The sequence below is a fragment of the Rhinopithecus bieti genome, unplaced genomic scaffold (genome assembly GCF_001698545.2).
Source record: "Rhinopithecus bieti isolate Rb0 unplaced genomic scaffold, ASM169854v2 scaffold_1037, whole genome shotgun sequence".
Lineage (NCBI taxonomy): Eukaryota > Metazoa > Chordata > Mammalia > Primates > Cercopithecidae > Rhinopithecus > Rhinopithecus bieti.
This window is the reverse complement of record NW_016803268.1, coordinates 672,090-697,835: the sequence shown is the minus strand read 5'-3', so window position 1 is coordinate 697,835 and position 25,746 is coordinate 672,090. Positions and strand designations below refer to the sequence as shown.

The 25,746-nt window shown below is 49.1% G+C and overlaps 1 protein-coding gene and 1 pseudogene across 1 annotated transcript in view; one reads left to right on the top strand and one right to left on the bottom strand.

Moving 5' to 3' along the window:
* Positions 1-14,879, bottom strand: part of ANKRD11 (ankyrin repeat domain 11) — a 144,633-nt gene extending 129,754 nt beyond the window's left edge. Inside the window, 1 exon segment of the mRNA XM_017871409.1 lies at positions 14,795-14,879. The gene's annotated coding sequence lies outside the window, so the exon portion shown is untranslated.
* Positions 9,112-11,070, top strand: LOC108529230 (60S ribosomal protein L31 pseudogene; annotated as a pseudogene).
* Positions 14,880-25,746: the final 10,867 nt, after the last annotated feature.

Sequence of the window (25,746 nt, the reverse complement as noted above, 5' to 3'; positions counted from 1 at the left end):
GGGGGGGCAGCACCGTGGGATGAGATGGGCGGGGTGGGGCCTGCAGATCCTCCAGGCTCTCCCAGGGGAAGGAGCCCAATTAGGGCCAGCACCGCACCGCTCCCGACAAAGCAGGACACCCTAGCCCTTCAGTGGAGACCTCCTTTCCGCCTGGGCTCCAGCTCTAGAGGACGGCCAGTCCCCTCAGCCCCACCATCAAACACCAGGCTCCATGTAGGCACTGCCCTAGGAGGTGCCCAACACCACCACCGTCACTCAGCTGGGTGGTGGCGGGTGACCTGGAATGCTGCTGTCATCACTGCGCATGGACATGTCATCAACCACTCACGCTTTCAGGTAAAACACTACGGAGAACCTCCTGTTGGCAGGTGGACCCCGCACTCTCTAGGGCCTCATCCCCTCCCTCTCTTCTGCTTGACAGGCACAGACAGGAAGCATCTGATGAGCACTCACTGACACCAGCCACGCCGATGCTGTGAGCAATCCTGTGCCGCCCACTCCCCTCCTGACTGGCCCCTCCTGACCGGCCCCTCCTGACTGGCACCAGCACCGCGTGGAAGATCATGGAGAAGCTCATCTGTCTGGATCTCGTCTGAGGACAGGGAGCAGCAGAGCACACGCAGGTGAGGGCAGAGCAGGGAACCCAAGTCCCGAGGAAGTTTATGGTAAGCGAGTCCCCATGCTCTGGGAGGGCACCCCCGGGAAGCCCACAGATAAAGCAACTGGACACATGCTCAACTACGACCGGGCAACAGCAGCAGCTTAAAAAAAAAAAAAGGACACCCCCAAACAGACAGAGACTGGAGCCCTGCTGGCTCCCAGAGAAGGGGTTTCAAAAACGCTTCTTGAGGTGAGCACGACAGCATGTGCCTTTAATCACAGCTACTCAAGAGGCTGAGGCAGGAAGACGACTTGAGCCCAAAAGTTGGAGGCCAATCTGGGCAATGGAGCAAGCCCACCTCTAAAAAAATAAAAATAAAAAAATTAGGCAGGTGTGGTAACACGCGTCTGGAGTCCCAGCTACGTGGAAGGCCGAGGAAGGGGCATCGTTTCAGCCCAAGAGTTGAGGCTGCAGTGAGCTATGACTGCACTCCAGACTGGTCAACAGAGCAAGACTTGTCTCAAAAAAGCAAAACAAAAATACATCTTTATGTTATAGGGCACAAAAAGTAGCAAGATTATAAAACTAAAATAGGGTGAAAGAATGCAAGAGACTCAGAACATGGCAAACTTCCATGTTCTACAATTCCAAACTACAAGAAGCTCTCCGAGCCAACGCCGCACCACGTGAGCTGCTAGCCAGGCACATGTTGGTGAAGAACCAGGAGTCCTCTCAGCACCAACAGATAGTCATGGGCACAGCCCACAGGTGGCTCGACCCACCAGCCTCAGGCAGCATGCGGCTGAGAGGGGAAGCCCAGTTTGGGCTACTGTAGAGCCCCATTCTAGTCTCTTACCCACCCTCACCAAGGCACTAAATCACCAGCAAAGACTCTGAGAACATCAACATCTGTGTGACTAAGGAAAATGGAAGCGTAGGAAGGAACACATCTTTGGCATCAAAGGGCATGAAAAAAATCGCCTTCACTGAAAACATTGAAAAGGCACGACCCTATTATGCCTCCTGCTAGGAAAAAATTTCCTCTGCTTTTAAAGGATTAATAGCCACAAAATATTATCTTGTTATTCTAGTGTCCTCCAGAAAATGAGCCATCAGTTGGAAGGCTATGGGGTAAAGGGAAGAGAAGGAAAAGCTGGCTTTGAAAACACTGTTGACTGGCAAAGTTACCAGCACTCCATCAGGCTAATGCCTGGGTCGGGAGAAGACAGACGCAGTCACGACTATGGATCCTGAGGGCGAGAGACTCTGGGCACCACAAAGTGGTGCCTTCAACCTTCCTACGAGTGCGCAGAGGTGAAGCCTGGAGAACAGGCAGGGACGGGCACAGGGGACCATGTGCTCAGCCACGCCTACCTCACGAAGACATTCTGAGGATGAAAGGCATCACGGATCCAAATGCCACTTGGAGGCTGAATGTACCACACAATAAAAGAATCATAGTAAATCACACTGTTGACTTGTGGTTGACAATCTTTCCTTTACAGTACAGTGAACTCGTGGACAACATCATGTCCACAGACCACCATAAATGTAGTTTGTAGTTTTAAATAAAACTGAAATCAGACTTCCAAAAAGAAACACCTAATAACTTCTCCTCTCCTATTCCACCAGGGCCATGACCCACACCACAGCCCGACACCCTGTCACACTCTCTCACAGGAGAACGGCCCGCACCAGTTACGCTGGTGTCACGGTGGGGCCAAGGCTGCAGTGAGTGGAGATCATGCCGCTGCACTCCAGCCTGGGCGACAGAGCAAGACTCTGTCTCAAAATAAATAAATAAATAAAAAATCTTATGGAAGGAGGTACCACGTATGCGGTCTGTTGTGGAACCAAACGCCGTTACGTGGGGCATGACTGTATTCTGTAAGGCGTATTTGCAAAACAGCTCCTCCAGTCACACAGGCTTGTTTTTGAGACAAGTTCTGGCTCTGTCACACAGGCAGCAGTGCAGTGGTATGATCTTCGCTCACTGTAGCCTCGACCTCCTGGGCTCAGGCGATCCTCCCACCTCAGCTTCCCCAAGTAGCTGTGACTACAGGCACGCGCCACCATACCTGGTTCATTTATTTTTTTTGGTAGAGACAGGGTTCTCACTATGTTGTCCAGGCTGGTCTCGAACTCCTGGGTTGCAGCAATCCTCTCGCCTCAGTCTCACAAAGTGCTGGGATTATAGGCCTGAGCCACCATGCCACCTTTACAGGTAACTTTCCTATCGGCCTTCCTGACTGCTGCGGTAAGGCATGTTCTCACAGGGACAATTCAGAAAATGCACCAAAGTGTCCTCAAGGCCTGTCCACGAAGCTCCTCCTTCCAGCCAGACCCTGGTGCTCAGGGCTCAAATTCCTCACATTTTCCCCCAGCACTCCTCACAAAGGATGCCCTGCAGTCAATCCCAACTCACCTCCAGCAAAGCTCCAGCAAGAACAATCCCAGCACTTTGGGAGGCCAACGCGGGCAAATCACCTGACGTCAGGAGTTCGAGAACAGTCTGGCCAACATAGTAAAGCCCCGTCCCTACTAAAAATACAAAAACTTACTGGGCATGGTGGCACGTGCCTGCAATCTTGGCTACTCGGGAGGCTGAGGCGGGAGAATCGCTTGAACCCCGAAGGCAGAGGTTGCAGTGAGCCAAGATCACATAACTGCACTCCAGCCTGGGCGACAGAGTGAGACTCCATCTTAAAAAAAAAAAAAAAAAAAAAAAAAAACTTCAGCCAGAAAAATCACCAAAGTCCTAAGTCTGGTTATGCCCTTTGTTTTCTACGTCTTAATAATAAAAACACAGCAAGCAGTTTGGTGCTGCGAGCAAGGGACTCTCTGAGAGCTGGCGCCCACACACGCTGGTCTCCAGGACAGACATGTCTCAGGCCAACAACACTGACAGAAACACAGACCCTCACCGCCAGGTCACAACAGGCATGGGAAACCCACAGCACGGCCTTGGCCACGCTCCTGAGGGCGACAAAACACCAGCCAGCGCTCTCTGAGAGCTGCATTCAGTCCTAGAGGAGAAGCAGCAGCTGCTGAGAAGGACACACGGGCAAAGGAGCCACTAGGCACCGTGACAAGACAACATGTTCGCTGGCCATGCCTGGTGTCAGCACACAGACACGCAGGCACCAGAGGCTGCAGCGAGGAAGACAGATGTGCTCTCCCAGTGCTTATGGTCTGGGTGGGGACAGAAAAGAGACAAGGAAAGCACAGGGTAAGCAGATCAGACACAGGGTTTTAGTTAACCAGGACTCTGATGCTGGTGTCTGCCTGGAGGAAGGAAGGAGGACAGACTTTTGAAGAAGAAGATGGACCTCAGTGTCTCCCTGGCGCTGATAAGTGATCCCACCAAGCATGACCCACAGCACAGGACAAAACCTTGTGTCCAGGATAGGGTCCCCTCCCAGAGGCAGCAGAAAGGACAGCTGTGGAATACGGAAGAGGAAAAGGAAAAGGGAACAGGAGACAAATCAGCAACATTAAGAACATCAGGCTGGGCCCGGTGGCTCGCGCCCATAACCCCAGCACTCTGGGAGGCCAAGGGAAGGGGGCGCAGATCACCTGAGGTCAGGAGTTCGAGACCAGCCTGGCCAACATGGTGAAACCCTGTCTCTACTAAAAACAAAAAAAATTAGCCGAGCATGGTGGCAGGCGCCTATAATCCCACGGACTTGGAAGGCTGAGGCTGGAGAATCCCTTGAACCCAGGAGGTGGAGGGTGCAGTGAACTGAAATGCACCACTGCACTCCAGCCTGGGCAACAAGACTGAAACTCCATCTCAAAAAGAAAAAGAAAAGAACACGCAGACAGAAAAGAACGACCTAAGAAGGCACACAAGGAACATCAGCATCTTAAGGAAAGGACTGAAGAGAACTAACAGAAAAAGACTCATATTTTCATATAAGGAACATGGGGAAAAAGAAAAAAAATTAAAAAGAAAAGACTAATAGATGATATGGCCAGAGCTTTAAAGAGACAATGAGATAACACCTGGAAGCCTCAGCGAGACTGAGCTGCCTTCCCAGCGACACTGAGCTGCCTTCCCGGGCCCTTCCCAGCATTTCCTGCCAGCAGGGCCCCTGCCCCAAGCCAAAAAGGAACCACGTCCACCTCGTCAGGACTGTTGGATGACAGCCGCACACACCTAAGAAACTAACTTCTTCTGGGCCGGGCAAAGTGGCTCACACCTGCAATCCAAGCACTATGGGAGGCCGAGACAGGCATATTGCTTGAGTCCAAGAGTTCAAGACCAGCCTGAGTCTTGAACTCAAGACGGGCGAGACGCTGTCTCTATCAAACACACACACACACACACACACACACACACACACACACACAGAATTAACCAGGCGTGGTGGTGTGCTCCTGTAATCCCAGCTACTTGAAAGGCTGAGAGGCTGAAGCAGGAGGATGGCTTGAGCCCAGGAGGCAGAGGCTGCAATGAGCCGTGATCATGCCACTGCACTCCCACCTGGGTGAAAGAGTCACATCCTGTCTCCCCCCAAAAGAAGAAAGAAGAAGAAAGAAGAAGAAGAAGAAAAATTAACTCCTTTGTCCACATAGTAAAATTCAGTCTTCCATTAACTTCAAAAAGCCAAACTGATTAATTTTTAAGAAAAGAACAAACACACCTACAGTGAAGCGTGGAAAATCACTATGGTCACTCCCCAGCTACAGCTGCCATGCAGTGGTACTGCCCCCGCCCTCAAGCTGGTCCCAGACTCAAACAGGAAGCCACTGCACATGTGTGACCACTGGCCAGGGAAAGAGAGGCCAAGACAGCTTGAAGGACTTGCGCATGGCCCCAGAAGGCTACACTGTTTGGCAAGCACTGGATGCATAGAGATACTTGGCCAACAAACTCCAAGAGGGCTCACACCAGCACTGTTCCCTCTGACACCCAGTTCTCCACTCTGGAGAAGTGGCAGCCTTGAGCTACCACAGACATGGTGACCAGGACGAAGAGGCATGAAGCTGGCAAAACCACCAGGTTTGATGCACAGAAAGGCCAGCAGCGGCACCCAGTTGCCTGGGCAAAGGAGGAAGAGGATGACAGGTACACAGGCCGTTAGAAACGGCCTCACCTTGACCCTGAGCGCAGTGGCAAGTGGGGCCCAGATTCCCCCACCCCGCTCAGGCACGCCGCAGGCCCACTGCATCTGGAAGGAGCGTAACAGCCGGTGCCCAGGCTGAGCGTGAGCACTGCCCCACGCACAGTCAGACCCTCGGTATGAGCATTAAAGACGTCCCAGCCGTGCCCACGGCTACAGTAGCCCCTCCTCGCACCTCCCGCCACCCTCCCTAGAGTCCAGCACCAATACATCCGCCTCTGGCCTCAGCATGGTGGAGCAGGATCCCTGTACTCACTCACTCACTCACTCACTCACTCACTCACTCACTCACTTCACTTATCAGCCATGGAATCCTGAATTCAAACCCTACTTCCTAAACATCTTTTGAGACCTAGATTCCGCTTGTAATAAAAATAAGGAAAATGCAATTTTCTGGGATTCTGTAGGAAAAGACGAGGACATAAGTGAAAGTATCTAGCACAGCATGTGCCTCCCACAGACCTTAGGAGTTACTGGGAAATACAAGTGAACAGGCCGCTGTGGAGTGCAGTTTCTAAAAGCAGGAGGAATACAGGAAAGGTGGCCCCAACCCTGCCTCTGGGAGCAAAACTGAAAAGAGCCACAGCCACAGCAGAGAATTCAGAACAGCTACTTGCACAGAGGCCAGAGCAGCCAAGGGAAGCTGGGGGCCCAGGCCAGCAAGCCCCTTCAAGAGCAGAAAACAGATTTTTTAGGTGAAGCTGATCACCCGAGGAAACGAGGCGAGCTCACACACCTGAAGACAGCTTCCCTCGGCAATTCCGCCCGTCTCCGCAGGACTCAGTCCAAGTCCTGGTGTTAGAACAAATCACGAGGGCTACAACAAAGCTCAAACACCCCCAGGCTCCAGCACCCCCAGCCACCAACACAACTCTATTCAAGATCCACCTATCAACAGCGGTGGGGTGAGAAGGTGTTCCCCATCCTTAGTCCACTCTTTCTCCGTGGGCTGCAGCCAGGGTTTCCCGTGGGTCGTCTTGTGTATGTCACGGCCCTGCCCACAGCATAAAAACATACAGGGGTGAGGGAGATGAGCAAGACAGCCAGCTTCTCAAAAGAGCAGCAAAGGCTAGGTGCCACGGCTCACACCTGCAGTCACACCGCTTTGGGAGGCACCGGCGGGAGGACTGCTTAAGGCCAGGAGTTGCAGGCCAGTCTGAGCAACATAGCAAGATCCTGTCTGTACCAGAACACACACACACACACACACACACACACACACATGAAAACTGGTTGTTGTGTTACTAAAAGTTTCCATTATAACACTGAAGTTTAGAATACAGTACTACTAGGCCAAAATATCCTGGCATTTTATAGGATTTCTTTAACAAAATGTCATCACATCTAAACTGGCATCTTTCAGCTCACTTCTTAATTTCAATCTAAATTTAAAACATGGTTTGCTGCAGCTACAGGGCAGAATTTCACACGGAACAGATACCTCACAGCTGCCAACCCAGTGGGTACAGCCCTTTGAGCATCACCTAAAGCCTCATAAAATCATCGCCAAGCCCATCCCCAAAAGCTGTAGTTAGTAAGCCACCAGGATTCGATATTTAGAAACTTTGTTCCCACTAACAAAAAACAAGTAACAATAAATTTTAAACAAAGGCTGACTGTACCCAGGAAATGGAGAGAATAAACAGCAAAAGACTCATGGACACCGGTGGTGGGTGGTGGGAGTGACGGTTTCGGCCCTCAGAACAGACTAAGACACCCCGCAGAGCTGAAGCCATCAGGAACCCCGCAGAGCCATGGAGGGAAACACCTGCCCCGGGCTACAAAGGCCCCCTTCTGCCCTCTGCTTGCTGCTCTGGTTCTGCCCTCCAGACACATGCAGGTCCCTAAAGCAGCTGCTATCCTGCTGATGTGCTGACACCATCAGGTATGAACGAGAATCCCAGTTTTATTTTTCCTAATAAACAAATCATCCATTTAGCAGCAAAATGTCAACAAACACCAAAAGCTTTAAAAGCATCCTTCGATTGACAAAGAACCCTCGCTTCTCATTTCCCTCTTTCCCATGCCCAGGCAAAGAGCCCTCTGAGAACATGGGAAGCTTCACAGAAGCGGGTGGGGAGTGGCCAACCATGGCCAGGGCAAGACAGAAACCACATGTGAGTGAGCACGTGTTCTACACAGAGCCTTATGTACTGGGCCACAGAGTAAGCAGAACCGGGCAGCTCCTGCTGCCAAAGTCAACACGTTCAGGCTGCCCGGCCTCCACCGGCACTTTCATAAAAGCTGCCTGCAGAAAGAGGGGTGGCCAGGGCAGGAGGCAGGACCTTCCGCAGCAGCACAGGGGCTTGAGTCCCACGCTGGCTGTCCACACCCAGGGCCATGCCTCCACAACAGTGCCCTCCACCACGTCCCTTCTCGTGCGTGCTGGTGCCACCACGGAGGCCCAGGGACCTTTTTCTACTTCTTTTTCAAACTTGCAGCCCTGTGCCAGCAGCCAGCACTGCCTTCAAAATCCCTGCACACAAGCGGCAGGAAATCTCAACTGCACCTGAAGAGGAGCAGGCTGCCCTGGCTGGGCCAGGCACTACACATCTTGCTGTTGAGAGGGTCTATATTTCTTCCTTTTTTCTTTTTCTTCTAATCCTCCTGTTACCTAGAGCTGGAGTGCAGTGGTGTGATCATAGCTCACTACAACCTCTGCCTCCCGAGCTCAAGCAAACCTCCCACCTCAGCCTCCTGAGTAGCTAGGACGATAGGCATGCACACCATGCCTGGCTAATTTTTGTATTTTTTGGAGAGACAGGGTCTTGCCACATTGCCCAGGCTGGTCTGGAACTCCCGATCTCAGGCGCTCCTCCCACCTCAGCCTCCCAGAGTGCTGGGATTACAGACACAGTCTCATGGTGCCCGGCCAGTTTACACTTGGAACCCACCACTATCCCCTTGTTGACAGTAAGCATATCCCAAATCATTTTTCCCAATGGACAACACAAATAATTAAGATCCTTATTCTGGAGTGGGGAAAAAGAGACTAGAATTCTCAGCAGAACTTGAGGAATACAATGGCCAGTAACAAAGATGCCTGGGCCGGGCGCGCGTGGCTCAAGCCTGTAAATCCTAGCACTTTGGGAGCGCCGAGACGAGGCGGATCACAAGTCAGGAGATCGAGACCCCCTGGGCTACATACGAGTGAAACCCCTCGCTTCTATTATAGAATACAAAGACTACGCCCGGGCGAACGAGGCAGGCCGCCTGTAGTCAGCTACTTGGAAGGCTGAGGCGCAGGAGAGATGGCATGACCTGGGAGGGCGCGGGCTTGCAGTGAGCTGAGATCCGGCACTGTCACTCCAGCCTGGGCCACAGAGCCAGACTCCGTCTCAAAAAAAAAAAAAGAGAAAAAAAAAAAAAAAAAGATGCCTCCCAGAGTCTCCTTGTCAGGTCCCATGCCTCCCCCTCAGCCAGGCACTGGGGTGCTCAGGCCACACTGGACCCTCTATCTCCTTCCTCCTACTTTCATCTTCTTCCCACCAAAATCTAAGCAAGTTGTAAATGGGCCTTCTAGTGACAGTGACATGTGTGAAAGCACGCAGAGTCCTTACTCCATTTGCTACAGGAACCCAATAATATTTGGGAAGAAACAAGCGGGACAGGAAAAGGCACAGGAAAAGGTACGCTGGTGTTTTGCATCCATAAAGTTCACTTCAATTTAAACAGAACTTACTGAGTACTCTTATGCTAGATACAAGCAAAATGTTTTCACCCTCAGATATAAAACATAGAGGAAAAAACTCCCTTAAGCCAGCTGTAAAAATTGATGGTATTAAAAAATAAAACACTGGCCCCATGAGAATCACCGTAGTTAACAAAAGAAATAAAATAACCGCAATATTATAACCAACAAACGAAAAGCCATTCTCAATTCCCCAGCAGGACCTCTCCACGCCTCCCAGGACAGCAGAGGTCAGAGGACAGCAGAGGTCACAGGTCAGCAGAGGTCCCAGCACCCACAGACACATTCCAGCTAAAAGTACACATGCGGGAAAACAGCGTGCTGACAGCCAGAGCTCCCAACACCCTCTGCGTGATGACAGGGGTGGGCGAAGCTCCAACGTTCCAAACCCTCCCCCGGGCCCTGGGACTCTCCGCCCATCAACCAGAGCCCGGCAGGGAGGGAGTGGGGGGGCACTCAGCCACAAGTGCCCATTTTCACATGAACAAGTCTAACTTAAATGACACTGCATCTTCTGTAAGTTATTGCAGTTTAAAGAAGCCTAGCCACAGATAATTCCTCAGAACTCTAAAATAAAGACTCATTCTACTAAACAATGCAGTTATTTACCTTGGCATAATTATCACGCATATGTCTTTGATAATAATGGAAGCATGGTGTTATCTGTTTCTAAATCCCAGCAAAAACTGAGTTGAAAATGGAAATGAACTCACATCGGCACCTACACATCTCTCACAGGTCTGCAAGTCGAGTCCTGTGGCCGTCCGCAGCCCCAAGAGCCCCTGGAGCATTCCGTGGCAGAAGTAACCCCGAAAGCGCACCAGGAATGGCATCCCACAGCCAATGAACACCCCAGGGGGTAAGGGTGCCAGGGAGACTCTGCACCCCCACCATGCCCTAGGGTGCAGAGAGGCCTGCCCAGGAAGAGCCTCTCTCTGCTTTCAAGGCCAGATTGGGGGGAGGCAGGAGGACGGCACAAAGACAGCGGCCCTGCCCCTCCCCACCTCCAACCTGGTCACCCAGACAGGGACCCCAGCACACCAGCAGCAAGCAGAGGGGGCTCGGCTCTGGCTGAGCAGACTTCCAGCCCAGCCACCACCATGGGCCTGCACACCCTCAAGGACACGGGCCGTAGGCACAGCTGCTCAGACTGTGCACTCGGGGACACTGAGGCGCACGATCGTACCTGCCTTACAAGTTCAACATTTCAGCTTTCCAACTTGGACCCGGCAGAATGGCTCCCGCAAAGAAGGGTGGCAAGAAGAAAAAGGGCCGTTCCACCATCAACGAGGTAGTGACCCGAGAATACACCATCAACATTCACAAGCGCACCCATGGAGTGGGCTTCAAGAAGCGTGCCCCTCGGGCACTCAAAGAGATTCGGAAATTTGCCATGAAGGAGATGGGAACTCCAGATGTGCGCATGGATACCAGGCTCAACAAAGCTGTCTGGGCCAAAGGAATAAGGAATGTCCCACACCGAATCTGTGTGTGGCTGTCCAGAAAACGGAATGAGGATGAAGAGTCAACAAACAAGCTCTATACTTTGGTTACCTATGTACCTGTTACCACTTTCAAAAATCTACAGACAGTCCATGTGGATGAGAACTAATCGCTGATGGTCAAATATATCAAATAAAGTTATAAAATTGAAAAAAAAAACAAAACAAGTACAACATTTCAGCAAGACAGAACTTGATTACTTTTCTATCTTAAACACAGATGTCAATTAAAAATGTAAAACATTAAGTTCAAGCCTCCTTTCCTATGAACAACACTGCCTCTGCTATCATTCACAAACCACTTTCAAACCCCCAATGTTTTGGAAACGTAATTCGAAAGTCCCATTTCACAGCAAGCATAAATGGAGCATCTACATGTTGTTAGGGTCAGCAGCCTGCTGTCGCTCAAGGCCACACTCACCGGACACCGCATGCTGGGGTCATCGGGGGCCACGCAGCCTCACCGCCTGAGAGGACTAACCATTCTGTTTTGCCAAGAAAGATGTCAGCTTCAACGACTTTTATACTGGAGAAACAATTTACAAACTCAAATTGTTTTAAAGCCTCTATTTTCATGCAGTTTTATTTCTGTAAAGTGTTATTTAATCTCTAAGGAAGTCTTTACAGTAGGTATGACCGTGACCACTGTCCTGGGTAGGAGACAGAGGCTTGGAGAGTGGAAGGGAGGGGCCAGGGCCACAGAGCCAGCACCAGCCAGACGAGCACACACAGGCTGTCCGGGACCCTGTGTCACTGCGGCCACATCTGGCCCCATCTCAGGGCAGGACCAGCCTAGAATCCATCCAAGCTGGGCCCCTAAGTCATGCCCGACGGGAGAAAAGAGCACAGCACCGCGTACTGAAGAAGCGACTGTAGATCTCATCTAAACTGCTTACATTCCACCTCAAGTCATCAAAGTGAAATACAAGAATGACACAAATACCAATTAAAAATATTAGAGAACCTGGAAAATTCTTCTTTATTTGCTTGAGACACGGTCTCACCCTGTGGTCCAGGCTGGAGTGCAGTGGTGCGATCATAGCTCACTGCAGCCTCAACCTCCCGGGCTCAAGTGATCCTTCCTCCCCGCTCAGCCTCTCCAAGTAGCTGGGACCACAGGCACATGCCACCATGCCTGGCTAATTTTTGTATTTTTTGTAGAGACGGGGGGGTCTTGTCATGTTACTCAGGCTGGTCCCGCACTCCTGAGCTCAAGTGATCTACCCACCCCATCCCAAAGTGCTGGAATTACAGGCGGGAGCCACTGCAACTGGCCAGCTATTCTCTTTTTCAAACCCTGCATTTTAATGCCAGATAAAACAATGGCAAACAGGCATTCAAGACCAGTCTGGCCAACAGTGAAACCCTATCTCTACTAAAAATACAGAAATTAGCTGGTCATGGTGGCAAGCACCTGTAATCCCAGCTACTCAGGAGGCTGAGGCAGGAGAATCTCTTGAATCTGGGAGGTGGAGTTGCAGTGAGCCGAGATGGCACCACTACACTCCAGGCCCTGGGCAACAGACCTAGACTCCGTCTCAAAAAAAAAAAAAAAAAAAAAAAAAAAAACCAAAAAGAACAATGGAGAACAAGCCTCAGCGTGGTCCTCAGGAGGTCCTCCCATGCCCATGTGGGTCACGGCACCAATGGCCACACTGCGCCCAATCTCTGCTCAGGAGGGCCTCTCTGTAGCAACACTGCAGTCTCCCTGGTGGCCAAAACAGACCTCATGCTAAGGGCCTTCATCTTATTCAATCTAATTACCACAGACAAACAAAGACAAAATTCAATACTGAGTATTTATAGTTCACAAAAGTGACAAATGGCATGAAACACCTTAGATTATTACTGTGGCATGGTCACAAATGCCAACATTTCCTACGTCATCAAACCTAAGTAGCAGCACATCTATTCTTCTCAATCCACTACAGTGCCAGACATTTAGGCCAATTCCAGGTCCTATCAGCAGAGTTGCTGACAGCTTGTTCCCCTGTAATCAGAGAAGCATGTATTCTGAATCTATCCATAATCCCCCCCCCCCCCCCCCCCCCCACAAGACAGAGTCTTGCTCTGTCGCCCAGGCTGGAGTGCAGTGCTGTGATCTTGGCTCAATGAAACCTCCACCTCCCAATTCAAGCAATGCTCCTGCCTCAGCCACCCAACTAGCTGGGATTACAGGCATTCGCCACCACGTCTGGCTAGTATCTACATTTTTAACAGAGATGGGGTTTCACCATATTGGCCAGGCTGGTCTCGAACTCTTGGCCTCAAGTGATTCACCCACCTTCACATCTCAAAGAGCTGGGATTACAGGCGTGAGCCACCGTGCCTGGCCACTAATTGTTTATTAATAATTTTATTTTTCACACTAGTAAGCAGCATTTTGGCCAGGTGTGGTGTCTCATACCTGTAATCCCAGCACTTTGGGAGGCTAAGGCAGGAGGACTGCTTGAGGGCAGGGGTTCAACACAGGCCTGGACAACATAACGAGACTCTGTCTCTACAAAAAAAAAAAAATTTAAGAAAAGAAAGAAAATGCAGCATTTTGCTTTTCCTTGTCATCCATTAAGGTCAGCAGTATCCTTTTCACGAGAAAGCACAGCTCAGACCCTGGGGTGTGGGGTGCTCCCTCATCGCTGCCCCCCTTTTCCCGTGTACTTGGCCCCTCCATGGCACCCCTATGATCACAGCCGGGCTCAGTCCACCTCCAGATCTTCAAAAACATCTCACTGGACCCACAAACATGCCCACTACCCAGGCTAGCTTCCTTCTAACTGCGAACCATCCCGCAGATTAAGAGAAGACAATTCTAGACCTATTTTCAGGGATATCTCAGATGATTCCCTTTCCTTCAAACCTCACCTCCATTTCCAAGGAAAGAATTCAGTCATATGAAAGAAAGCAGTCAGGTGTATCTTAAAGTGGCCTGACTCTAGGTGACGGAGATTAAGGACGGATACACCGAACTGCGAAGCTCTCGAAACAAGCTGCAGGAAAGGTTCTTTCATGTTTGCTAGGAGTAACAACACAAAACAGATCATGTATTTTTGGACTGTTCACTTTAAAACCCTGACTCACACCTGGCCAAAATATGAAAATTTAAATTAGCCAAGTTTTCTCTTCAACTGCTGTCAACCCACATATCAGAGAAAATAACCTGCCAGTCACCACGCGTCTCCCGAAGACGGGAGGACTCTGCCCTCCAGCACCACGTGCTTGGTCAGAGCTAAGGCCAAAGTCTTTATGGAGACTGCTGCCCCTCCTCTCAAAAAACATGCCTGTCACACCCAGGAGGAGGCAAGGAGTCAGGGCTGGCGAGCCAGGCTCCCACTCCGTACCTGCCTACCACACACACTGGCCTCCAGCTCCAAGGAAAAGCCAGAAGAGCATCTAGAGGGCTCCGCAGCAACACTGTGCCCAGAAGCACAGGACAACCTGGAGAGACCACCAGGATCCAACAAGAGCAGAACAGCTCCCAGGACACAGAATCCTCATGCAAACTGTTAGTTACCACGACATGCGCAGAGCACACAACACACAGCACGGGGGGATCTCGGTCATCTTCAGCCCATCCTAGGATGAAGAAAAGTAAAGGAAGACGAGAGGAAATAAACTTTTACAGGCTATTAACAAACTATTTAATTTTTCAGCAGATTTCTTCTCACTGTGACACCAAGGATCCCATTCATTAATCCAAAAAAGCTCACCTGTTACCACTCGGAAAACACTAAGTGAATTCCAGAACAAAATTCAAAACATTTGGACAAAACTCTATCAAGTCCAAGAACACCAGCCTGGACACTCACGCATTATTTTGATACTTATTTTTCCAAACCAATGACAATAACATAAACAGAATGCAGCGAATATTTACCGATTCCATAGCTGAAAGTCAGTGCTGATGAGGACTGTCTTTTAAATCCAATGGAGGTGTGTCCCAGAGCAGGGCTGAGTATATTCTGAAACAAGAGAGTGAAATTAGCTCATGTCAATAATAATTTCAGCCTCAGTTCTTTCATAGCTCTCGTCTCCCTCCATTTGGTCCACACGGTTTATTCCATCTCCCTTCCTCTCCCATAACCCACTGCTCAGCTCTTAGTCACTGTGCCAAGGCCAAAACTTATCGTCATTCATCAAATACTTTCACATCAAAATGCAGCAATTGCAACAACTTAAAGGTAAATCCAAAGTCCAATACAAAAACAGAGCAAATGACACTGATACAATCTTGTGAAATCACCATAAAACCAGATTTTAGAGGCTCTGGAGCTTTTTATACATAAGAAACCAAATAAACCAAGTGGGTAGTCTTGCCACATAAACAAAACATTACCAATAAGGTAAGTTTTTTAAAAGGCTTTTTCTTTTTTGAGACAGAGTTTCGCTCTTGTCCTCCAGGCTGGAGTGCAGTGGTGCAATCTCAGCTCACTGCAGCCTCCACCTCCCCTCCAGGGTTCAAGCGATTCTCCTGCCTCAGTCTCCCGAGTAGCTGGGATTACAGGCACCCACCACCACACCCGGCTGGTCTTGAACTCCTGACCTCAGGTGATCCGCCCACCTCGGCCTCCCAAAGTGTTGGGATTACAGGCATGAGCCACCGTGCCCTACCTTAAAAGGCTAATTTTAAGTTTAAGAAGCACATTAAGTTGTAAACTACACAAAAGGTACAAAACAAGATAAGGTGGTTTTCATTTCCACTGAGTATTTTAAGAGGAAAGATTATACTGCAGTACCATTTTTTAGAAAGCTGAATAAGGCCGTGGACAGTGGCTCACGCCTGTAATCCCAGCACTTTGGGAGGCTAAGATGGGTGGGTCACTTGAGGTCATGAGTTCAAGACCAGCCTGGCCAACAGGGCAAAACCCCTCTCTACTGAAAATACAAAAACTAGCCAGGTGTGGTGGCGTGTGCCTGGAACCCCAACTACTTGGGAGGCTGGGGCAGGTGAATCACTTGAATCCGGGAGGCGAAGGTTGCAGTGAGCCAAGATCGTGCCACTGCACTCTAGCCTATGTGACAGAGCAAGACTCATCTTTAAAAAAAAAAAAAAAAAAAAAGCAGCTGAATAAAACTATATAATCTCCCTGAAGAGCTCTGGGGGCTCCAAGAATAAAACAAACCAGTCTCAACGGGGGAAGAAAAAAAAAATCCACACCCATGTTACTTCAGTAACATCCAAACATCAGGCTCTCCTCCAACTCCACACACTTCCGTGTGCAGAACCAGGGAGGGAAGCACAGACAGGATTGAAGGCAGCTCCCAGGACAGGGCTTGCTGGTGCAGGTTCCCCAGCTCTGCACTTAGCATCCAAGAGAATCGTGTGTTTCCTGAGCAACACTCATGACATGTGTGTTTTGCAAAGATGGAGTGAGGTTTTTCCGTCCTTACTCTCCTGGACAGGATTGTTCAAAGCTACCATTAACCTCAAGGACCATTAAAAATAAACGTGTGCTGGGTGTGCGGACTCACGCCTGCAATCCCAGCACTTCAGGAGGCTAAGGCAGGCGGACTGCTTGAGCCCAGAAGTTGGAGACCAGTCTAGGCAACACAGTGAGTCCCCATCTCTACAAAAAATCCAAAAAATTAGCCGGGCATGGTGGCGTGTTCCTGTGACCAGAGCTACTCACACCACTGCACTCCAGCCTCAATCAATCCATCAATAAAAATAAATGTGAATAAGCAGCCTGGTTTCAGTGAAAAGCAGCAAGTGTGCCACGAAGCTTTCCGTAAAACCGCTCAGAGAGGGGAAGAGTATCAGCAGCAGGAAGCCAGCAAGGAACCCCAGCATCGACCCCCCGAGTCCTGAGGGTGCTCAAAGCACTGTGAGTCAAACAATTCGCACGCTCAGTGCCACTGGCATCTGGGTTCAGCGCGCAACAGGATTGAGCAGCATTGGTCTCCTAGGTGCCAAAAGGGCCACCCAGCAAATCCTGGCAACCAAAAATGTCTCCAGATGATATCGGCAGAAGGGGAAAACACGCCAGTGAGAACTACTGCTTTAATCCAACTGCTGTTTCACATATATGAAAAAATTGGGCCCAAATCAGGTAAAGTAAAACAAAACTAAGTTTTCTGTTGTCTTAGGGTCCTGCAGGGTATTAAAAGCAAGTTGGGAAGAGAAAATTCTGGTCTAAAGGTCTTTTCTTTCTGACTAAGAGAAAATCTCAATAACTGATCCCATTATTTCTGGAAGACAATACCAATCCAGAGCCTCTAAAATATTTGGAATAAACATCAAAGATTTTTTTTTTTAAGAGACAGGGTCTCACTATGTTGCCCAGGCTGGGATGGAGTGGTGCAAACACAGCTCACTGCAGCCTCGACCTCCTGGGCCCAAGGGGTCCTCCCACCTCAGCCTCCCGAGTAAAGAAAGGTTCTAAGGTATGAAAAAAAACTTCATTTAGAATACATGTTCACATCAAAACCATCACCACAACTATAAACAAGCTATGTTGTCAAACAGACAAGCACCAGGCGACACTTCTTACTGTCAGCTCATGTCTACAGCAACTCAGAAATCAACAGGTCTGTGGAGGCCGAGTGCAGACAGAGCCCATGGAGATAGGAAGAGTCAGTGTGTGATGATGGGACCAGGGAGTCAGGGAAGTCATGGACCATCACCCATCCACGTCTGGAGGTGGGGGTGAGGGTCGGCACATAGGCACAACCAAAACCATAATCCAGGTAAAACAACAGGGAGATGCTTCTACCTACAGAAATGGCAACAGGACAAGATGATAATCCCAGATGCTGAGGACGTCTGCTACACGCATTCTGTGTTAGAAAAACCAGGAGATATTTTTAATACTAATGGCAGTTCTCTCCGAATGGTGGAGCAATGCAAGGTTTTAAATTTCTCTTACTACTCTAGACTCCTTACTCTCACCAACTCCTTTAATGGGCTAGCTGCCATATTAGGGATAGGGAAAGAAAATTATTTAATACAATCAATGGGTAAAAAGTTACAGTTACATAAGAAGAAAGAGTTCCAGGGCAAACCTATAATCCCAGAACTTTAAGAGGCCGAGGTGGGAGGATCACGTCAGCGCAGAAGCCCAAGGCTGCAGTGAGTTAGGATGGCACCACTGCACTCCACCTGGGCAAGGGACTGAGACCCTGTCTAAGAATAAATATCCAAACCATTGTCAAGTAATAACACGATATTCGCACGGACCCAATCGCACCCCAGTTCTTCCAACGTCATCGGCTCTCCCCTTGCTTTGCTGTATGACAGCTGCTTTATGCAGGCTCTCAACAAACAGTCAGGGCCACAAGCACCGTCCGAAACAGAATGACACTCTCCCTGGGAAGGAAGCTGGGCAGACCTGATGCTTATTTTTGGAAAGGAACGGAAGTTCAAGATGCTAACGTTTTTTTACAGAATCTCTCTTTTCTCTCCTAAGAGAATCACAAGTTTTAGGAGACTGTGACCTACACAACTCTATGAATGTTTAATTCACTCCCACCTTAATCACTTTTTCTGTTTTTCTTTCTTCCTATCAGGGCACATCAATTATCACTTTTTTCAATCAGGAGATCTACAATTGCTAACCATAGTCTTCAGTCCGCTAAGATGAGCAATTCTTTTTATCCACACTGACTAACTCCAACTGACAGCAAAGAAAAACCATGAGGCCTGTGGCTGCCCCACACCGCCTGCTCCTTCAGACAACCAAGGGCCAATCTGGTTTCACAGCTGTGAGCTCAGGCCCCTCAGCTCCCTCCCAACACCCGCAGAGCCCAGGAGTCCATGTTAGCAAAGACTGGTCCCTACAGTGGCCTTGGTCTCAAAACGCTGTTAGCCAGAGCACTTTTTCAATCATGACCGTATGCAAACGATGATTTTCACTCGCGTTAGGCTGAGTGGGAGAGTCCACAGGGGAGCCACTGACGATGGGCGTCTGCCCCCGACACTGGCTGACTAACTAGCACCATTAGCCTGGGCTCCAAACTGCAGTCACACCAGCCTGTCTCAGGGTCAGGTCTGTCTTTTCCCTACTTCCCACACAACGGCGGCTGTACATTCCTTTCACGAAACCCAGTGAGTACAGGAGCACACAGATGGGTTTTAAGAGAGTAGTGCAGAGCTGCGGCTTTCCTGATATATACCTTTTCAGTAACTTCAAATACATGCACAGAGAAAGTATGAGATGTGTGGTCAGAGTGAACCCGAAAAGGACAAGATGGTGCCTGCTGCTTTCAGGCAGAAACACCTAACGTGCAGCAGCAGGCACTCAGCACCTGACCTAACTCGACTCAGCCACGTGAGCCCACCATTACTACAGGTCAAAAATGGTCCCATAACCCCCACTCAGTTGTTCATAGCTGTTTTATTCATAAGCACCAGAAACTGGAATCAGCCCAGATGTGCTTCGATGGTGTAAGAAAACATTTTAAGGTCCATTTTCCAGGCGTGATCAGTCTGCGCACTGGCGGCCAGCCTGCGGAGGGAACAAACCGCACAGCTCACACACCGGGAAGGCCACAATAAAGAACAAAATGCAAAGGAGGGTCAACCCACAAATGGGAAGAAAGTTTCAGCACTGGGAAATAAAAACTTACGCAGGTAAGGGGACGGGGTACAACCTTATAAGGGGGATAACGAAACTCAGGCGACCTCCGGGAAGACTGCAACCCCATAGTACCCAACCAAAGAGGAACTGGGGGAGTGACTTGCATGCTGGGAGATAAGCTACCTGCTGTGGCTGCTGCGGGTGTGCCTGCCTACCAGGCACCCGATCTTGCAAGACTGCCATTAAAAATCTTGTTTCGGCCGGGCGCGGTGGCTCACGCCTGTAATCCCAGCACTTTGGGAGGCTGAGACGGGCGGATCACAAGGTAAGGAGATCGAGACCATGGTGAAACCCCGTCTCTACTAAAATACAAAAAATTAGCCGGGCGCAGTGGCGGGCGCCTGTAGTCCCAGCTACTCGGGAGGCTGAGGCAGGAGAATGGCGTGAACCCGGGAGGCGGAGCTTGCAGTGAGCCGAGATCGCGCCACTGCACTCCAGCCTGGGCGACAGAGCGAGACTCCGTCTCAAAAAAAAAAAAAAAATCTTGTTTCCTGGCCGGGCAGAGTGGCTCATGCCTATAATCCCAGCATTCTGGGAGGCTGAGGCAGGCAGATCACCTAAGGTTGGGAGTTCGAGACCAGCCTGACCAACATGGAGAAACCCCGTCTCTACTAAAAGTACAAAATTAGCGGGCGTGGTGGTGCATGCCTGTAATCCCAGCTACTAGGAGGCTGAGGCAGGAGAATCGTTTGAACCCAGGAGGTGGAGGTTGTGGTGAGCCGAGATTAAGCCACTGCACTCCAGTCTAGGTGACAAGAGCAAAACTCTGTCTTAAAAAAAAAAAAAAAAAAGAAAGAAAGAAAGAAAAAGAAGAAAGTCTTACTTCCGCTGTTCTGTGTGTCTCCAAGTCCATTCTTTGGGTTTGGACGGGTGAATGTGTGTTTCTCACAATGGGTAGACAGATACTAAGCTGCCGTCCACCCACACCACGCAGACCACTCAGCAGCAAACAGAGCAAACATTACACTGAGCAAAAGGCCAGTCGAAAAAGTCACAATTCTATGATTCCATGTATACGACATTCTTATGACCAATTCTTTAAATGGAGGACAAATCAGTGGTTCCAGGGGTTAGGGACCAGGGTGGGGAGATGGGATGGAAGAGGCAAATATGGCTAGGAAAGGGCAAAGGGCAGATCCTTGTGGTTGTGGAACTATTCAGTACAGCAACACGGCGGGGATGGGAGCCCTCAGTGGCAAACCTGCAGAGAACTCCAATCAATCAATCAGTCTCTCTCTCTCACACGTACAAGTAAACCTCAGGCAACCTGAGTTAAGACTGGTCAGCGATACCGTGTCCACATCCCGGCTGTGACGTTCTATTAAGGGCACAGTTCTCCAGTGTGTTACCACTGGAAGAGAGGAGGAGACGGCCAAAGTGTACAAGGGGCTCGCAAGGATTTCTTACAACTCTAAGTGAAGACACAAATTATTTTTTAAAAAGCTCAAATTAAAAAAAAAAAGTCCAAAAAAGAAAGTCCAATATTGATAATTTCATATGGCTTTATCTACTATCAACTCACTCTATCCTCACAATAATCCCACAAAGTAGGCATCATTATTATCTCCCCTTTGCAGATGAGAACACTGAGGCCCCAGGGGTGTGAGAAATTTAGTCAAGCTTACATTGACTAAATGTGGGGCCAAGACTTGAAACCAGGCTGGCTCCAGAGCCCACACTCTTCACCACAGTCAGTCTTGAAACTGGAAATGTAAAAACCATGAATATGCACCTGCTATTATTATGGCTTAAAAATCTCCGTACAATGTAACTCTAGAGGACTTAAACGGAACACTAAAGACCTATGATCCAGCCTCATCTCATTTTAGTTCTCAGTCAAGAAAAGACACAACCAATTGGATTCCACTCCCACAATGGTGCCAGGAGCCCCCAATGCCAAGGCCAGCTGGTGCGGACAGGCCACCTATCACTCTGATCAGGCGAGTCTCCTAACCCTGGCCTCCTTCCAGTGAACACACCCGGCCCCTTCGTTTTTTTGGGCTGAGGGCAGAGAAGGTGCAGTTATTTGTTTCCTGTTTTTGGTGTTTCTTAAGGGTGGGGTGCTACTTGTTTGTTTTCTCTGATTTAAAGTGAAAGAGAAGGCTCGAGGGAATAAAGGCAACTAAGCAAACCAGAACTGAGGTGAGCATGGGGAGGAGCTAGAAGGAAAACCAGGTTTCCTTCTTCAATGCAAATGTTTCTTTTTACTACAGGGAAAAATGAAACAGGAAACAAAATGTTCCTAAACAATTCTCTTTATACCATTTAGCAGAAGAAGGTGCAAAATGGATGAATGCAGAATGAGAACGAGAAGAAATAATTTCACACAACCGTTCTTCCCTTTCCACAATGCCTGACCTGATAGGAATCAAACTCCTTTGCTAAAGAACAAAAGCCAACTATGGAAGGCAAGAGAACCTTCAGTCCTCAGAGAAGGCATCCAACTCCTGCCAGAACCTTCCCTTCCTCACCAGATCCAGGGGAATGGCAAAAACAGTTTGTGTTTGAAAGTAAACAGACACACAGCTATAATGAAAAAAAAAAAAGGAAGCTGTAGATCAGAAACTGGGAAATATCTGAAAATTAGGAGGACAAAGGCATGAAATCAAACTAGAGAAAGTGACACAAAAGCCAACAGGGAGAAGAGTCCCAATAACACACCAGGAGAAGCTGCAGGAAGGACAGACAATGCAGGACTGTGCCATACCTGCCTCCCTCCCACAGGAGGCTCCACAAGACTCCAAGCAGCACCTGGCTCCCCACGCTCCACAGGACCCCAGCCAGCGCCGGTGGAGTTCACAAGCTCCCTGAGCAACAAATGCCAACTCCCTGCTTGGATTCACTAAAACAAGCCTCGAAAGGGAACGAGAAGCTCTGATGGTCACTTAAACATCACACACACACACACACACACACACACACACATCTGAAATCCTGACCAACAAAGACATAAGACCAACCTTTTAGAAAGTGTAAATCAGGCACACAGATAACCAATTTACTTCTAGCTCTTAGTAAACCCACAGAATTCCAATCAGCACCACACTCTCATGGCAAAACTCAAAAGAAACCATGAATATATTGTGATCTACTTGTCTCTGGAGCTCACTGCTGGCCTCACCATTTTATGATCAGCGTCATGGACACTGGGAAACAGAGAAGACGGAGAAATCCGGGAAGCGGCCATTTCATTCAGTGTGAAGCTCCTACTCAACAATCACTTAGTTATGTGTGGCCTCTCCCAACACTCACTGTCTGTTTCTACAAAATGAATAATCCAAGTGGCGGCGGATGTCAGGACACCTGTTACCAGCCTGTCTTTTGCTAAGCAGGAACCTCAGAATCAGATACAACTCCATGAAGAACCATCTCTTGGTACGCAACCAGGTCTTCAATCAGTCAGTCAATCAACTCAGCAGAGGTGCATGATACAAGATCAATATACAAAAGTCAGCTGTATCATCATCATACACAAGCAATGTGCAATCTGAAAAAGATGAAGGAAACATTTCCATTTAAAACAGCATCAAAAAGAATATTTAGCAACAAATTTAACCAAAGAAGTGTAAAACTTGCACCCTGTAGCCACAAAACACTGCTGAAAGAAACTGAAGACCTACATAAGTGGGGAAGTCCCACATTCATGGATCAAAAGACACAGTATCTTTACAACAGCAACACTCGCAAGGCGGCCTAAGGATTCGTGCAGGGACGATCAGATTTCCAATTCCGTTTTCAAAATTGATCCAAATCTCTATATGGAACTGTAAACCTCTTACATACTACAACTTACAGAACCATACAAGTTTTTCTAAAACTTTTTTGAGAGTAGAAAAGACATAATTGAAATGTCTAGGGTCCGGGGTGGTGGCTCACGCCTGTCATCACAGCACTTTAGGAGGCCAACGCGGGAGGATCACTTGAGGTCAGGAGTTTGAGACCAGCCTGGCCAACATGGCGAAACCCCATCTCTACAATAAATACAAAAAAATTAGCTGGGTGTGATGGCGCATGCCTGTAATCCCAGCTACTCGGGAGGCTGAGGCGGAAGAACTGCTTGAACCCAGGAGGCAGAGGTTACAGTGAGCTGAGATCGTGCCACTGCATTCCAGCCTGGGAGACAGAACGTGACTCCAAAAAAAAAAAAAAAAAAAAAACTCTAGAAATCATATGATGCCAGGTTTTCTAAAATGATTATTTTACTTTGAAGTATTAAGGGGGGGAAATAAAACAAGGGCACTGATTTGACATCTTTTTAAAACCTCTTTAGTTTGAAAGGTCTAAAATTCTTCAATATCAGCCAGGTGCAGTGGCTCATGCCTCTAATCCCAGCACTTTGGGAGGCCAAAGTAGATGTATCACCTGAGGTCAGGAGTCTGAGACCAGCCTGGCCAACATGGTGAAACCCCATTTCTAATAAAAATACAAAAATTAGCCAGGTGTGGTGGTGGGCACCTGTAATCTCAGCTACTCGGGAGGCTGAGGTGGGAGAATCACTTGAACCCAGGAGGCAGAGGTTGCAGTGAGCCAAGATCATGCCACTGCACTACAGCCTGGGCGGCAGAGCAAGACTCCATCTCAAAAAAATAGATTAATTAATTAAAATAAAATTATTTGGCCGGGCACAGTGGCTCACGACTGTAATCCCAGCACTTCGGGAAGCTGAAGCGGGCGGATCACAAGGTCAGGAGAGTGAGACCATCCTGGCTAACACAGTGAAACCCCGTCTCTACTAAAAATAGAAAAAATTTAGCTGGGTGTGGCGGCGTGCGCCTGTAATCCCAGTTGCTGGGGAGGCTGAGGCAGGAGAATGGTGTGAACCCGGGAGGCGGAGCTTGCAGTGAGCAGAGACTGTGCCACTGCACTCCAGCCTGGGTGACAGAGCAAGACTCCATCTCTAAATAAATAAATAAACAAATAAACAAACTTCTTCAATAACCAACACAACATTCTTTCCTTTAAAAATATACCACTATCATAGGCCGGGCATGGTGGCTCACGCCTGTAATCCCAGCACTTTTGGAGGCCGAGGTGGGTGGATCACAAAGTCAGGAGTTCGAGACTAGCCTGGCCAACATGGTGAAACCCCTTCTCTACTAAAAAGACAAATATTAGCCAGGTGTGGTGGCGGGCACCTGTAATCCCAGCTACTCGGGAGGCTGAGGCAGGAGAATCACTTGAACCCAGGAGGCAGAGGTTGCAGTGAGCCAAGATCACGCCACTGCACTACAGCCTGGGCGACAGAGCAAGACTCCACCTCAAAAAAAAAATAAACAAATAAAAATACACCACTGTCCCTGAATGTGTAGTGTTCTTTTGATTTAGAATATGAGCCCACAATGATTTGTACAGCTCAACGTCTAAGATGCAATGAACAGAATGTAAATGGGGGTTGGGGGAGGGAAGGGACTACACAGCTTCTGAGAGAACAGCAACATCCCTGAAGCATGGGATTCTCACTCTCATGCTCAGATGTTCTAGTACACAGCAGGTGCGTTGTCCTTCAATAAGGACAAAAGTCAACAAATGCCCCTTGGATGAATGGCTGACTGGCAAGCATTCCACACTGCAGGCTCTGTCCCTGCCCAGCTAGACTTGTCCACCATCTTGAAACACTACTTTTCCATTTTATTAACGCAACCTGATGGCTGGCCACTGTAGCAAAAGAAACATCACCAAAATGAATTCTATTTCTTCCTTAAGACAAAGGGAGTCTGCTCCTTACATATGACCTTACACAGTTTCTTTCTGAGAGTCACCACGTTCGTCAGCCCTGCCTGTGCTCTCCTCTTGCCACTGTGCTTCCCCCTACGTCACAAAGGAAGCCCCTGTAAGCCTTGGAAGTGGGTGCGCAGGCGGAGAAACAGAAATGGCCACTCCAGGCTCAACCTATCCATCCCAGCCTCCTTCTAAGACCAAGGCGCCGCTGACTCAACCCTGCTTCCGGACGCCCAGGATTTACATCTGCTCCTTCCTCCTGTTTGCATTCAGTGAAATTCTCTCCTCTCCCAGAAGTTTCCACATAAAACCTGCCTCTTTGTTTATTAAGAATTGTTTACAGAACTCTCAAGCAGCAAAGGCAAAGTACAGAAGATAAATACGAGCCAGCTGGCCGGTGCGTGCGACTGGATGAACATCTTTACCCACGCCTGCACCAGCTCCGCGTTGTTCAGCGACACGGCCCGTGTCTGGAAGAGTCCTGGCAGACTGCACGGGCTGAAGAGAGAGCCAGCCGCTGAGGGGCTGCCCCTCC